The 15,452-nt window shown below is 47.1% G+C and overlaps 12 non-coding genes across 12 annotated transcripts; 10 read left to right on the top strand and 2 right to left on the bottom strand.

Moving 5' to 3' along the window:
• The first annotated feature begins 169 nt into the window (after positions 1 to 169).
• Positions 170 to 242, top strand: trnav-aac (transfer RNA valine (anticodon AAC)). The gene has a single exon. It is a non-coding gene; the product is annotated as a tRNA-Val (tRNA).
• A 1,605-nt stretch (positions 243 to 1,847) lies between these two features.
• trnav-aac (transfer RNA valine (anticodon AAC)) lies at positions 1,848 to 1,920 on the top strand. The gene has a single exon. It is a non-coding gene; the product is annotated as a tRNA-Val (tRNA).
• A 1,609-nt stretch (positions 1,921 to 3,529) lies between these two features.
• trnal-aag (transfer RNA leucine (anticodon AAG)) lies at positions 3,530 to 3,602 on the top strand. The gene has a single exon. It is a non-coding gene; the product is annotated as a tRNA-Leu (tRNA).
• Positions 3,603 to 5,213: 1,611 nt separating this feature from the next.
• Positions 5,214 to 5,286, top strand: trnal-aag (transfer RNA leucine (anticodon AAG)). Its single transcript has one exon. It is a non-coding gene; the product is annotated as a tRNA-Leu (tRNA).
• Positions 5,287 to 6,240: 954 nt separating this feature from the next.
• On the bottom strand, positions 6,241 to 6,312 carry trnae-cuc (transfer RNA glutamic acid (anticodon CUC)). Its single transcript has one exon. It is a non-coding gene; the product is annotated as a tRNA-Glu (tRNA).
• Positions 6,313 to 6,898: 586 nt separating this feature from the next.
• trnav-aac (transfer RNA valine (anticodon AAC)) lies at positions 6,899 to 6,971 on the top strand. The gene has a single exon. It is a non-coding gene; the product is annotated as a tRNA-Val (tRNA).
• A 1,605-nt stretch (positions 6,972 to 8,576) lies between these two features.
• Positions 8,577 to 8,649, top strand: trnav-aac (transfer RNA valine (anticodon AAC)). Its single transcript has one exon. It is a non-coding gene; the product is annotated as a tRNA-Val (tRNA).
• Positions 8,650 to 10,162: 1,513 nt separating this feature from the next.
• On the top strand, positions 10,163 to 10,235 carry trnav-aac (transfer RNA valine (anticodon AAC)). Its single transcript has one exon. It is a non-coding gene; the product is annotated as a tRNA-Val (tRNA).
• A 1,513-nt stretch (positions 10,236 to 11,748) lies between these two features.
• On the top strand, positions 11,749 to 11,821 carry trnav-aac (transfer RNA valine (anticodon AAC)). Its single transcript has one exon. It is a non-coding gene; the product is annotated as a tRNA-Val (tRNA).
• A 1,606-nt stretch (positions 11,822 to 13,427) lies between these two features.
• trnav-aac (transfer RNA valine (anticodon AAC)) lies at positions 13,428 to 13,500 on the top strand. The gene has a single exon. It is a non-coding gene; the product is annotated as a tRNA-Val (tRNA).
• Positions 13,501 to 14,448: 948 nt separating this feature from the next.
• On the bottom strand, positions 14,449 to 14,520 carry trnae-cuc (transfer RNA glutamic acid (anticodon CUC)). Its single transcript has one exon. It is a non-coding gene; the product is annotated as a tRNA-Glu (tRNA).
• A 586-nt stretch (positions 14,521 to 15,106) lies between these two features.
• Positions 15,107 to 15,179, top strand: trnav-aac (transfer RNA valine (anticodon AAC)). Its single transcript has one exon. It is a non-coding gene; the product is annotated as a tRNA-Val (tRNA).
• The last annotated feature ends 273 nt before the right edge of the window (positions 15,180 to 15,452 follow it).

Here is a 15,452-nt window from a genome sequence, read left to right as displayed (position 1 = left end):
GATTAAAGTCGTCTGAAGAAAGAACCAATGCTAGCCATTGGATATAACGGCATTGCAAAAGAGGCCAGCTGCTGGTATTTCTCATTTGATTCAGTGAGAGGATGAGCCACTGACAATTGGCAGACTACATAAAATTTCCTTAGGTTAAGGAAAAAAATTTACATCTGTTGTTTCCATAGTGTAGTGGTTATCACGTTCGCCTAACACGCGAAAGGTCCTCGGTTTGAAACCGAGTGGAAACATGGCAGCTTTAAGCTTTTGGCCCAAGTTTCAAAACCTACACACCACTGAAACCAAGAAACCAAGTTAGTGTCAGACACCGAGCCAATGCGTGACGTTCCACAAAGTGTGAGTTTTCGCTGTCTAACTCGTTCTACATTTGGCTCATAATTCAAGCAGCATGTGAGAAGTAAAATTATGCCAAAGAAAAGATGCAACCAAGCGGCTTGATTTTCATGTTCAACGATTACGACGTAGATGCCTCTTACCGGTTGTCCGGAGCAGACACCTTGCAAGGAGACAGCGAGAGCAAGAGCACAGCGCCTTGATTTTGATGTTCAATGATCACGACGTAGATGCCTCTTAGCGGTTGTCCGGAGCAGAGACTTTGCAAGGAGACAGCAAGAGCAAGAGCACCGCTGTGCTTTATGGGGTTCAGAGTCAGAAGGCATTTCTCAGAGAAGAACCAGATTAGAAAGTTGCCGGACCTGAGGTCTCGCGTCTGTGTCTTGGCTAGCTCAGTCGGTAGAGCATGAGACTCTTAATCTCAGAGTCGTGGGTTGGAGCCCCACGCTGGGTGCTGTCTTCTTGAGGCATAGAAGCCCATCACCCTCCGAGACGTGAACATGAAGAGTCCCGCCGTCAACAAAACATCAGCGTGACTCGTTCTGCCTTCTTGTGAGAGGCCGCATAGGACCTGTCTGCGTGCTGAATGCGCTGTGTTCTCCCATGCAGGTGGAACGTCTGTGCTGTCGTGCAGCTGACTTGAAAATGCCCTGTTGCTCGTTTTAGTGGCCAGGAGTGAAAAACTGAAGAGTGAGAAGTAAGCTGAGGGCACAACTACACTGGGAATGCTGGGAGGACATCGGTTAGGTCACAAAAGTCAGAAGCTAGCCAAAAGGGTCACAATGGGAAGTGGAGGGAAAGAAAGAAAAAAAAAAAAAAGAATCCCAAGCAGACGCCCCTGGAGTTCCCTGACCGGGAATCGAACCCAGGCCGTGGCGGTGAGAGCGCCAAATCCTGACCACTAGACCACCAGGGACCCCCCCACAATAGTGCTTTGCGCTCTGTCATACAGAAATACTCACAAGTACCCCTTCAGGTCAGACCTGGCTAGGCATTTTGTCTTCACGGCACATTTCGCCAAAGTGCTCTGTAGCACTCTTATTCCTCACACACCGACCCAATGTGTGACGTTCCACAAAGTGTCTGTTTTCACTGTCTGAATAGTTCTACATTTGGCTCAGAATCCAAACAGCATGTGAGAAATAAAATTATGCAAAAGAAAAGACGCAACCAAGCGCCTTGATTTTGATATTCAATCTTCTCGACGTAGATGTTTCTTAGCGGTTTTCCGGTCTTGTGAATTCTTGGGCTACGAAAAGAGCAGTTGCTCTTTGTGTTTCTAAATCTTCTGTGGAAGTTATTTGATAGTGGTGAAGTCAGTTTCCAGGTGCTTGATTAAAGTCGTCTGAAGAAAGAACCAATGCTAGCCATTGGATATAACGGCATTGCAAAAGAGGCCAGCTGCTGGTATTTCTCATTTGATTCAGTGAGAGGATGAGCCACTGACAATTGGCAGACTACATAAAATTTCCTTAGGTTAAGGAAAGAAATGTATGTCTGTTGTTTCCATAGTGTAGTGGTTATCACGTTCGCCTAACACGCGAAAGGCCCTCGGTTCGAAACCAAGTGGAAACATGGCAGCTTTAAGCTTTTTGGCCCAAGTTTCAAAACCTACACACCACTGAAACCAAGAAACCAAGTTAGTGTCAGACACCGAGCCAATGCGTGACGTTCCACAAAGTGTGAGTTTTCGCTGTCTAACTCGTTCTACATTTGGCTCATAATTCAAGCAGCATGTGAGAAGTAAAATTATGCCAAAGAAAAGATGCAACCAAGCGGCTTGATTTTCATGTTCAACGATTACGACGTAGATGCCTCTTAGCGGTTGTCCGGAGCAGAGACCTTGCAAGGAGACAGCGAGAGCAAGAGCACAGCGCCTTGATTTTGATGTTCAATGATCACGACGTAGATGCCTCTTAGCAGTTGTCCGGAGCAGAGACTTTGCAAGGAGACAGCAAGAGCAAGAGCACCGCTGTGCTTTATGGGGTTCAGAGTCAGAAGGCATTTCTCAGAGAAGAACCAGATCAGAAAGTTGCCGGTCCTGAGGTCTCGCGTCTGTGTCTTGGCCCGGCTAGCTCAGTCGGTAGAGCATGAGACTCTTAATCTCAGAGTCGTGGGTTGGAGCCCCACGCTGGGTGCTGTCTTCTTGAGGCATAGAAGCCCATCACCCTACGAGACGTGAACATGAAGAGTCCCGCCGTCAACAAAACATCAGCGTGACTCGTTCTGCCTTCTTGTGAGAGGCCGCATAGGACCTGTCTGCGTGCTGAATGCGCTGTGTTCTCCCATGCAGGTGGAACGTCTGTGCTGTCGTGCAGCTGACTTGAAAATGCCCTGTTGCTCGTTTTAGTGGCCAGGAGTGAAAAACTGAAGAGTGAGAAGTAAGCTGAGGGCACAACTACACTGGGAATGCTGGGAGGACATCGGTTAGGTCACAAAAGTCAGAAGCTAGCCAAAAGGGTCACAATGGGAAGTGGAGGGAAAGACAAAAAAAAAAAAAGGAATCCCAAGCAGACGCCCCTGGAGTTCCCTGACGGGGAATTGAACCCGGGCCGTGGTGGTGAGAGCGCCAAATCCTGACGACTAGACCACCAGGGACCCCCCCACAATAGTGCTTTGCGCTCTGTCATACAGAAATACTCACAAGTACCCCTTCAGGTCAGACCTGGCTAGGCATTTTGTCTTCACGGCACATTTCGCCAAAGTGCTCTGTAGCACTCTTATTCCTCACACACCGACCCAATGTGTGACGTTCCACAAAGTGTCTGTTTTCACTGTCTGAATAGTTCTACATTTGGCTCAGAATCCAAACAGCATGTGAGAAATAAAATTATGCAAAAGAAAAGACGCAACCAAGCGCCTTGATTTTAATATTCAATCTTCTCGACGTAGATGCTTCTTAGCGGTTTTCCGGTCTTGTGAATTCTTGGGCTACGAAAAGAGCAGTTGCTCTTTGTGTTTCTAAATCTTCTGTGGAAGTTATTTGATAGTGGTGAAGTCAGTATCCAGGTGCTTGATTAAAGTCGTCTGAAGAAAGAACCAATGCTAGCCATTGGATATAACAACATTGCAAAAGAGGCCAGCTGCTGGTATTTCTCATTTGATTCAGTGAGAGGATGAGCCACTGACAATTGGCAGACTACATAAAATTTCCTTAGGTTAAGGAAAAAAATGTACATCTGTTGTTTCCATAGTGTAGTGGTTATCACGTTCGCCTAAGACGCGAAAGGTCCTCGGTTTGAAACCGAGTGGAAACATGGCAGCTTTAAGCTTTTGGCCCAAGTTTCAAAACCTACACACCACTGAAACCAAGAAACCAAGTTAGTGTCAGACACCGAGCCAATGCGTGACGTTCCACAAAGTGTGAGTTTTCGCTGTCTAACTCGTTCTACATTTGGCTCATAATTCAACCAGCATGTGAGAAGTAAAATTATGCCAAAGAAAAGATGCAACCAAGCGGCTTGATTTTCATGTTCAACGATTACGACGTAGATGCCTCTTAGCGGTTGTCCGGAGCAGACACCTTGCAAGGAGACAGCGAGAGCAAGAGCACAGCGCCTTGATTTTGATGTTCAATGATCACGACGTAGATGCCTCTTAGCGGTTGTCCGGAGCAGAGACTTTGCAAGGAGACAGCAAGAGCAAGAGCACCGCTGTGCTTTATGGGGTTCAGAGTCAGAAGGCATTTCTCAGAGAAGAACCAGATCAGAAAGTTGCCGGTCCTGAGGTCTCGCGTCTGTGTCTTGGCCCGGCTAGCTCAGTCGGTAGAGCATGAGACTCTTAATCTCAGAGTCGTGGGTTGGAGCCCCACGCTGGGTGCTGTCTTCTTGAGGCATAGAAGCCCATCACCCTACGAGACGTGAACATGAAGAGTCCCGCCGTCAACAAAACATCAGCGTGACTCGTTCTGCCTTCTTGTGAGAGGCCGCATAGGACCTGTCTGCGTGCTGAATGCGCTGTGTTCTCCCATGCAGGTGGAACGTCTGTGCTGTCGTGCAGCTGACTTGAAAATGCCCTGTTGCTCGTTTTAGTGGCCAGGAGTGAAAAACTGAAGAGTGAGAAGTAAGCTGAGGGCACAACTACACTGGGAATGCTGGGAGGACATCGGTTAGGTCACAAAAGTCAGAAGCTAGCCAAAAGGGTCACAATGGGAAGTGGAGGGAAAAAAAAAAAAAAAAAAAAAGAGAATCCCAAGCAGATGCCCCTGGAGTTCCCTGACTGGGAATCGAACCCGGGCCGTGGTGGTGAGAGCGCCAAATCCTGACGACTAGACCACCAGGGACCCCCCCACAATAGTGCTTTGCGCTCTGTCATACAGAAATACTCACAAGTACCCCTTCAGGTCAGACCTGGCTAGGCATTTTGTCTTCACGGCACATTTCGCCAAAGTGCTCTGTAGCACTCTTATTCCTCACACACCGACCCAATGTGTGACGTTCCACAAAGTGTCTGTTTTCACTGTCTGAATAGTTCTACATTTGGCTCAGAATCCAAACAGCATGTGAGAAATAAAATTATGCAAAAGAAAAGACGCAACCAAGCGCCTTGATTTTAATATTCAATCTTCTCGACGTAGATGCTTCTTAGCGGTTTTCCGGTCTTGTGAATTCTTGGGCTACGAAAAGAGCAGTTGCTCTTTGTGTTTCTAAATCTTCTGTGGAAGTTATTTGATAGTGGTGAAGTCAGTATCCAGGTGCTTGATTAAAGTCGTCTGAAGAAAGAACCAATGCTAGCCATTGGATATAACAACATTGCAAAAGAGGCCAGCTGCTGGTATTTCTCATTTGATTCAGTGAGAGGATGAGCCACTGACAATTGGCAGACTACATAAAATTTCCTTAGGTTAAGGAAAAAAATGTACATCTGTTGTTTCCATAGTGTAGTGGTTATCACGTTCGCCTAAGACGCGAAAGGTCCTCGGTTTGAAACCGAGTGGAAACATGGCAGCTTTAAGCTTTTGGCCCAAGTTTCAAAACCTACACACCACTGAAACCAAGAAACCAAGTTAGTGTCAGACACCGAGCCAATGCGTGACGTTCCACAAAGTGTGAGTTTTCGCTGTCTAACTCGTTCTACATTTGGCTCATAATTCAACCAGCATGTGAGAAGTAAAATTATGCCAAAGAAAAGATGCAACCAAGCGGCTTGATTTTCATGTTCAACGATTACGACGTAGATGCCTCTTAGCGGTTGTCCGGAGCAGACACCTTGCAAGGAGACAGCGAGAGCAAGAGCACAGCGCCTTGATTTTGATGTTCAATGATCACGACGTAGATGCCTCTTAGCGGTTGTCCGGAGCAGAGACTTTGCAAGGAGACAGCAAGAGCAAGAGCACCGCTGTGCTTTATGGGGTTCAGAGTCAGAAGGCATTTCTCAGAGAAGAACCAGATCAGAAAGTTGCCGGTCCTGAGGTCTCGCGTCTGTGTCTTGGCTAGCTCAGTCGGTAGAGCATGAGACTCTTAATCTCAGAGTCGTGGGTTGGAGCCCCACGCTGGGTGCTGTCTTCTTGAGGCATAGAAGCCCATCACCCTCCGAGACGTGAACATGAAGAGTCCCGCCGTCAACAAAACATCAGCGTGACTCGTTCTGCCTTCTTGTGAGAGGCCGCATAGGACCTGTCTGCGTGCTGAATGCGCTGTGTTCTCCCATGCAGGTGGAACGTCTGTGCTGTCGTGCAGCTGACTTGAAAATGCCCTGTTGCTCGTTTTAGTGGCCAGGAGTGAAAAACTGAAGAGTGAGAAGTAAGCTGAGGGCACAACTACACTGGGAATGCTGGGAGGACATCGGTTAGGTCACAAAAGTCAGAAGCTAGCCAAAAGGGTCACAATGGGAAGTGGAGGGAAAGAAAGAAAGAAAAAAAAAAAAAAAAAGAATCCCAAGCTGACACCCCTGGAGTTCCCTGACCGGGAATTGAACCCGGGCCGTGGCGGTGAGAGCGCCAAATCCTGACCACTAGACCACCAGGGACCCCCCCACAATAGTGCTTTGCGCTCTGTCATACAGAAATACTCACAAGTACCCCTTCAGGTCAGACCTGGCTAGGCATTTTGTCTTCACGGCACATTTCGCCAAAGTGCTCTGTAGCACTCTTATTCCTCACACACCGACCCTATGTGTGACGTTCCACAAAGTGTCTGTTTTCACTGTCTGAATAGTTCTACATTTGGCTCAGAATCCAAACAGCATGTGAGAAATAAAATTATGCAAAAGAAAAGACGCAATCAAGCGCCTTGATTTTGATATTCAATCTTCTTGACGTAGATGTTTCTTAGCGGTTTTCCGGTCTTGTGAATTCTTGGGCTACGAAAAGAGCAGTTGCTCTTTGTGTTTCTAAATCTTCTGTGGAAGTTATTTGATAGTGGTGAAGTCAGTTTCCAGGTGCTTGATTAAAGTCATCTGAAGAAAGAACCAATGCTAGCCATTGGATATAACGGCATTGCAAAAGAGGCCAGCTGCTGGTATTTCTCATTTGATTCAGTGAGAGGATGAGCCACTGACAATTGGCAGACTACATAAAATTTCCTTAGGTTAAGGAAAGAAATGTAAATCTGTTGTTTCCATAGTGTAGTGGTTATCACGTTCGCCTAACACGCGAAAGGTCCTCGGTTTGAAACCGAGTGGAAACATGGCAGCTTTAAGCTTTTGGCCCAAGTTTCAAAACCTACACACCACTGAAACCAAGAAACCAAGTTAGTGTCAGACACCGAGCCAATGCGTGACGTTCCACAAAGTGTGAGTTTTCGCTGTCTAACTCGTTCTACATTTGGCTCATAATTCAACCAGCATGTGAGAAGTAAAATTATGCCAAAGAAAAGATGCAACCAAGCGGCTTGATTTTCATGTTCAACGATTACGACGTAGATGCCTCTTAGCGGTTGTCCGGAGCAGACACCTTGCAAGGAGACAGCGAGAGCAAGAGCACAGCGCCTTGATTTTGATGTTCAATGATCACGACGTAGATGCCTCTTAGCGGTTGTCCGGAGCAGAGACTTTGCAAGGAGACAGCAAGAGCAAGAGCACCGCTGTGCTTTATGGGGTTCAGAGTCAGAAGGCATTTCTCAGAGAAGAACCAGATCAGAAAGTTGCCGGTCCTGAGGTCTCGCGTCTGTGTCTTGGCTAGCTCAGTCGGTAGAGCATGAGACTCTTAATCTCAGAGTCGTGGGTTGGAGCCCCATGCTGGGTGCTGTCTTCTTGAGGCATAGAAGCCCATCACCCTCCGAGATGTGAACATGAAGAGTCCCGCCGTCAACAAAACATCAGCGTGACTCGTTCTGCCTTCTTGTGAGAGGCCGCATAGGACCTGTCTGCGTGCTGAATGCGCTGTGTTCTCCCATGCAGGTGGAACGTCTGTGCTGTCGTGCAGCTGACTTGAAAATGCCCTGTTGCTCGTTTTAGTGGCCAGGAGTGAAAAACTGAAGAGTGAGAAGTAAGCTGAGGGCACAACTACACTGGGAATGCTGGGAGGACATCGGTTAGGTCACAAAAGTCAGAAGCTAGCCAAAAGGGTCACAATGGGAAGTGGAGGGAAAAAAAGAAAAAAAAAAAAAAAAGAATCCCAAGCCGATGCCCCTGGAGTTCCCTGACTGGGAATTGAACCCGGGCCGTGGCGGTGAGAGCACCAAATCCTGACCACTAGACCACCAGGGACCCCCCCACAATAGTGCTTTGCGCTCTGTCATACAGAAATACTCACAAGTACCCCTTCAGGTCAGACCTGGCTAGGCATTTTGTCTTCACGGCACATTTCGCCAAAGTGCTCTGTAGCACTCTTATTCCTCACACACCGACCCTATGTGTGACGTTCCACAAAGTGTCTGTTTTCACTGTCTGAATAGTTCTACATTTGGCTCAGAATCCAAACAGCATGTGAGAAATAAAATTATGCAAAAGAAAAGACGCAACCAAGCGCCTTGATTTTGATATTCAATCTTCTCGACGTAGATGTTTCTTAGCGGTTTTCCGGTCTTGTGAATTCTTGGGCTACGAAAAGAGCAGTTGCTTTGTGTTTCTAAATCTTCTGTGGAAGTTATTTGATAGTGGTGAAGTCAGTTTCCAGGTGCTTGATTAAAGTCGTCTGAAGAAAGAACCAATGCTAGCCATTGGATATAACGGCATTGCAAAAGAGGCCAGCTGCTGGTATTTCTCATTTGATTCAGTGAGAGGATGAGCCACTGACAATTGGCAGACTACATAAAATTTCCTTAGGTTAAGGAAAGAAATGTACGTCTGTTGTTTCCATAGTGTAGTGGTTATCACGTTCGCCTAACACGCGAAAGGTCCTCGGTTTGAAACCGAGTGGAAACATGGCAGCTTTAAGCTTTTGGCCCAAGTTTCAAAACCTACACACCACTGAAACCAAGAAACCAAGTTAGTGTCAGACACCGAGCCAATGCGTGACGTTCCACAAAGTGTGAGTTTTCGCTGTCTAACTCGTTCTACATTTGGCTCATAATTCAACCAGCATGTGAGAAGTAAAATTATGCCAAAGAAAAGATGCAACCAAGCGGCTTGATTTTGATGTTCAATGATCACGACGTAGATGCCTCTTAGCGGTTGTCCGGAGCAGAGACTTTGCAAGGAGACAGCAAGAGCAAGAGCACCGCTGTGCTTTATGGGGTTCAGAGTCAGAAGGCATTTCTCAGAGAAGAACCAGATCAGAAAGTTGCCGGTCCTGAGGTCTCACGTCTGTGTCTTGGCCCGGCTAGCTCAGTCGGTAGAGCATGAGACTCTTAATCTCAGAGTTGTGGGTTGGAGCCCCACGCTGGGTGCTGTCTTCTTGAGGCATAGAAGCCCATCACCCTCCGAGATGTGAACATGAAGAGTCCCGCCGTCAACAAAACATCAGCGTGACTCGTTCTGCCTTCTTGTGAGAGGCCGCATAGGACCTGTCTGCGTGCTGAATGCGCTGTGTTCTCCCATGCAGGTGGAACGTCTGTGCTGTCGTGCAGCTGACTTGAAAATGCCCTGTTGCTCGTTTTAGTGGCCAGGAGTGAAAAACTGAAGAGTGAGAAGTAAGCTGAGGGCACAACTACACTGGGAATGCTGGGAGGACATCGGTTAGGTCACAAAAGTCAGAAGCTAGCCAAAAGGGTCACAATGGGAAGTGGAGGGAAAAAAAGAAAAAAAAAAAAAAAAGAATCCCAAGCCGACGCCCCTGGAGTTCCCTGACTGGGAATCGAACCCGGGCCATGGCGGTGAGAGCACCAAATCCTGACCACTAGACCACCAGGGACCCCCCCCACAATAGTGCTTTGCGCTCTGTCATACAGAAATACTCACAAGTACCCCTTCAGGTCAGACCTGGCTAGGCATTTTGTCTTCACGGCACATTTCGCCAAAGTGCTCTGTAGCACTCTTATTCCTCACACACCGACCCTATGTGTGACGTTCCACAAAGTGTCTGTTTTCACTGTCTGAATAGTTCTACATTTGGCTCAGAATCCAAACAGCATGTGAGAAATAAAATTATGCAAAAGAAAAGACGCAACCAAGCGCCTTGATTTTGATATTCAATCTTCTCGACGTAGATGTTTCTTAGCGGTTTTCCGGTCTTGTGAATTCTTGGGCTACGAAAAGAGCAGTTGCTTTGTGTTTCTAAATCTTCTGTGGAAGTTATTTGATAGTGGTGAAGTCAGTTTCCAGGTGCTTGATTAAAGTCGTCTGAAGAAAGAACCAATGCTAGCCATTGGATATAACGGCATTGCAAAAGAGGCCAGCTGCTGGTATTTCTCATTTGATTCAGTGAGAGGATGAGCCACTGACAATTGGCAGACTACATAAAATTTCCTTAGGTTAAGGAAAGAAATGTACGTCTGTTGTTTCCATAGTGTAGTGGTTATCACGTTCGCCTAACACGCGAAAGGTCCTCGGTTTGAAACCGAGTGGAAACATGGCAGCTTTAAGCTTTTGGCCCAAGTTTCAAAACCTACACACCACTGAAACCAAGAAACCAAGTTAGTGTCAGACACCGAGCCAATGCGTGACGTTCCACAAAGTGTGAGTTTTCGCTGTCTAACTCGTTCTACATTTGGCTCATAATTCAACCAGCATGTGAGAAGTAAAATTATGCCAAAGAAAAGATGCAACCAAGCGGCTTGATTTTGATGTTCAATGATCACGACGTAGATGCCTCTTAGCGGTTGTCCGGAGCAGAGACTTTGCAAGGAGACAGCAAGAGCAAGAGCACCGCTGTGCTTTATGGGGTTCAGAGTCAGAAGGCATTTCTCAGAGAAGAACCAGATCAGAAAGTTGCCGGTCCTGAGGTCTCACGTCTGTGTCTTGGCCCGGCTAGCTCAGTCGGTAGAGCATGAGACTCTTAATCTCAGAGTTGTGGGTTGGAGCCCCACGCTGGGTGCTGTCTTCTTGAGGCATAGAAGCCCATCACCCTCCGAGATGTGAACATGAAGAGTCCCGCCGTCAACAAAACATCAGCGTGACTCGTTCTGCCTTCTTGTGAGAGGCCGCATAGGACCTGTCTGCGTGCTGAATGCGCTGTGTTCTCCCATGCAGGTGGAACGTCTGTGCTGTCGTGCAGCTGACTTGAAAATGCCCTGTTGCTCGTTTTAGTGGCCAGGAGTGAAAAACTGAAGAGTGAGAAGTAAGCTGAGGGCACAACTACACTGGGAATGCTGGGAGGACATCGGTTAGGTCACAAAAGTCAGAAGCTAGCCAAAAGGGTCACAATGGGAAGTGGAGGGAAAAAAAGAAAAAAAAAAAAAAAAGAATCCCAAGCCGATGCCCCTGGAGTTCCCTGACTGGGAATCGAACCCGGGCCGTGGCGGTGAGAGCACCAAATCCTGACCACTAGACCACCAGGGACCCCCCCCACAATAGTGCTTTGCGCTCTGTCATACAGAAATACTCACAAGTACCCCTTCAGGTCAGACCTGGCTAGGCATTTTGTCTTCACGGCACATTTCACCAAAGTGCTCTGTAGCACTCTTATTCCTCACACACCGACCCTATGTGTGACGTTCCACAAAGTGTCTGTTTTCACTGTCTGAATAGTTCTACATTTGGCTCAGAATCCAAACAGCATGTGAGAAATAAAATTATGCAAAAGAAAAGACGCAATCAAGCGCCTTGATTTTGATATTCAATCTTCTCGACGTAGATGCTTCTTAGCGGTTTTCCGGTCTTGTGAATTCTTGGGCTACGAAAAGAGCAGTTGCTTTGTGTTTCTAAATCTTCTGTGGAAGTTATTTGATAGTGGTGAAGTCAGTTTCCAGGTGCTTGATTAAAGTCGTCTGAAGAAAGAACCAATGCTAGCCATTGGATATAACGGCATTGCAAAAGAGGCCAGCTGCTGGTATTTCTCATTTGATTCAGTGAGAGGATGAGCCACTGACAATTGGCAGACTACATAAAATTTCCTTAGGTTAAGGAAAGAAATGTACATCTGTTGTTTCCATAGTGTAGTGGTTATCACGTTCGCCTAACACGCGAAAGGTCCTCGGTTTGAAACCGAGTGGAAACATGGCAGCTTTAAGCTTTTGGCCCAAGTTTCAAAACCTACACACCACTGAAACCAAGAAACCAAGTTAGTGTCAGACACCGAGCCAATGCGTGACGTTCCACAAAGTGTGAGTTTTCGCTGTCTAACTCGTTCTACATTTGGCTCATAATTCAAGCAGCATGTGAGAAGTAAAATTATGCCAAAGAAAAGATGCAACCAAGCGGCTTGATTTTCATGTTCAACGATTACGACGTAGATGCCTCTTAGCGGTTGTCCGGAGCAGACACCTTGCAAGGAGACAGCGAGAGCAAGAGCACAGCGCCTTGATTTTGATGTTCAATGATCACGACGTAGATGCCTCTTAGCGGTTGTCCGGAGCAGAGACTTTGCAAGGAGACAGCAAGAGCAAGAGAACCGCTGTGCTTTATGGGGTTCAGAGTCAGAAGGCATTTCTCAGAGAAGAACCAGATCAGAAAGTTGCCGGTCCTGAGGTCTCGCGTCTGTGTCTTGGCTAGCTCAGTCGGTAGAGCATGAGACTCTTAATCTCAGAGTCGTGGGTTGGAGCCCCATGCTGGGTGCTGTCTTCTTGAGGCATAGAAGCCCATCACCCTCCGAGATGTGAACATGAAGAGTCCCGCCGTCAACAAAACATCAGCGTGACTCGTTCTGCCTTCTTGTGAGAGGCCGCATAGGACCTGTCTGCGTGCTGAATGCGCTGTGTTCTCCCATGCAGGTGGAACGTCTGTGCTGTCGTGCAGCTGACTTGAAAATGCCCTGTTGCTCGTTTTAGTGGCCAGGAGTGAAAAACTGAAGAGTGAGAAGTAAGCTGAGGGCACAACTACACTGGGAATGCTGGGAGGACATCGGTTAGGCCACAAAAGTCAGAAGCTAGCCAAAAGGGTCACAATGGGAAGTGGAGGGAAAAAAAGAAAAAAAAAAAAAAAAGAATCCCAAGCCGACGCCCCTGGAGTTCCCTGACTGGGAATCGAACCCGGGCCGTGGCGGTGAGAGCACCAAATCCTGACCACTAGACCACCAGGGACCCCCCCCACAATAGTGCTTTGCGCTCTGTCATACAGAAATACTCACAAGTACCCCTTCAGGTCAGACCTGGCTAGGCATTTTGTCTTCACGGCACATTTCGCCAAAGTGCTCTGTAGCACTCTTATTCCTCACACACCGACCCTATGTGTGACGTTCCACAAAGTGTCTGTTTTCACTGTCTGAATAGTTCTACATTTGGCTCAGAATCCAAACAGCATGTGAGAAATAAAATTATGCAAAAGAAAAGACGCAATCAAGCGCCTTGATTTTGATATTCAATCTTCTCGACGTAGATGCTTCTTAGCGGTTTTCCGGTCTTGTGAATTCTTGGGCTACGAAAAGAGCAGTTGCTTTGTGTTTCTAAATCTTCTGTGGAAGTTATTTGATAGTGGTGAAGTCAGTTTCCAGGTGCTTGATTAAAGTCGTCTGAAGAAAGAACCAATGCTAGCCATTGGATATAACGGCATTGCAAAAGAGGCCAGCTGCTGGTATTTCTCATTTGATTCAGTGAGAGGATGAGCCACTGACAATTGGCAGACTACATAAAATTTCCTTAGGTTAAGGAAAGAAATGTACATCTGTTGTTTCCATAGTGTAGTGGTTATCACGTTCGCCTAACACGCGAAAGGTCCTCGGTTTGAAACCGAGTGGAAACATGGCAGCTTTAAGCTTTTGGCCCAAGTTTCAAAACCTACACACCACTGAAACCAAGAAACCAAGTTAGTGTCAGACACCGAGCCAATGCGTGACGTTCCACAAAGTGTGAGTTTTCGCTGTCTAACTCGTTCTACATTTGGCTCATAATTCAAGCAGCATGTGAGAAGTAAAATTATGCCAAAGAAAAGATGCAACCAAGCGGCTTGATTTTCATGTTCAACGATTACGACGTAGATGCCTCTTAGCGGTTGTCCGGAGCAGACACCTTGCAAGGAGACAGCGAGAGCAAGAGCACAGCGCCTTGATTTTGATGTTCAATGATCACGGCGTAGATGCCTCTTAGCGGTTGTCCGGAGCAGAGACTTTGCAAGGAGACAGCAAGAGCAAGAGCACCGCTGTGCTTTATGGGGTTCAGAGTCAGAAGGCATTTCTCAGAGAAGAACCAGATCAGAAAGTTGCCGGTCCTGAGGTCTCGCGTCTGTGTCTTGGCTAGCTCAGTCGGTAGAGCATGAGACTCTTAATCTCAGAGTCGTGGGTTGGAGCCCCATGCTGGGTGCTGTCTTCTTGAGGCATAGAAGCCCATCACCCTCCGAGATGTGAACATGAAGAGTCCCGCCGTCAACAAAACATCAGCGTGACTCGTTCTGCCTTCTTGTGAGAGGCCGCATAGGACCTGTCTGCGTGCTGAATGCGCTGTGTTCTCCCATGCAGGTGGAACGTCTGTGCTGTCGTGCAGCTGACTTGAAAATGCCCTGTTGCTCGTTTTAGTGGCCAGGAGTGAAAAACTGAAGAGTGAGAAGTAAGCTGAGGGCACAACTACACTGGGAATGCTGGGAGGACATCGGTTAGGCCACGAAAGTCAGAAGCTAGCCAAAAGGGTCACAATGGGAAGTGGAGGGAAAAAAAGAAAAAAAAAAAAAAAGAATCCCAAGCAGACGCCCCTGGCGTTCCCTGACCGGGAATTGAACCCGGGCCGTGGCGGTGAGAGCGCCAAATCCTGACCACTAGACCACCAGGGACCCCCCCACAATCGTGCTTTGCGCTCTGTCATACAGAAATACTCACAAGTACCCCTTCAGGTCAGACCTGGCTAGGCATTTTGTCTTCACGGCACATTTCGCCAAAGTGCTCTGTAGCACTCTTATTCCTCACACACCGACCCTATGTGTGACGTTCCACAAAGTGTCTGTTTTCACTGTCTGAATAGTTCTACATTTGGCTCAGAATCCAAACAGCATGTGAGAAATAAAATTATGCAAAAGAAAAGACGCAACCAAGCGCCTTGATTTTGATATTCAATCTTCTCGACGTAGATGTTTCTTAGCGGTTTTCCGGTCTTGTGAATTCTTGGGCTACGAAAAGAGCAGTTGCTCTTTGTGTTTCTAAATCTTCTGTGGAAGTTATTTGATAGTGGTGAAGTCAGTTTCCAGGTGCTTGATTAAAGTCGTCTGAAGAAAGAACCAATGCTAGCCATTGGATATAACGGCATTGCAAAAGAGGCCATCTGCTGGTATTTCTCATTTGATTCAGTGAGAGGATGAGCCACTGACAATTGGCAGACTACATAAAATTTCCTTAGGTTAAGGAAAAAAATGTACATCTGTTGTTTCCATAGTGTAGTGGTTATCACGTTCGCCTAACACGCGAAAGGTCCTCGGTTTGAAACCGAGTGGAAACATGGCAGCTTTAAGCTTTTGGCCCAAGTTTCAAAACCTACACACCACTGAAACCAAGAAACCAAGTTAGTGTCAGACACCGAGCCAATGCGTGACGTTCCACAAAGTGTGAGTTTTCGCTGTCTAACTCGTTCTACATTTGGCTCATAATTCAAGCAGCATGTGAGAAGTAAAATTATGCCAAAGAAAAGATGCAACCAAGCGGCTTGATTTTGATGTTCAATGATCACGACGTAGATGCCTCTTAGCGGTTGTCCGGAGCAGAGACTTTGCAA

The sequence above is a fragment of the Brienomyrus brachyistius genome, chromosome 5 (genome assembly GCF_023856365.1).
Source record: "Brienomyrus brachyistius isolate T26 chromosome 5, BBRACH_0.4, whole genome shotgun sequence".
NCBI lineage: Eukaryota > Metazoa > Chordata > Actinopteri > Osteoglossiformes > Mormyridae > Brienomyrus > Brienomyrus brachyistius.
The sequence above is the reverse complement of the archived record's forward strand: the minus strand, read 5'-3'. Positions and strand labels throughout refer to the sequence as shown.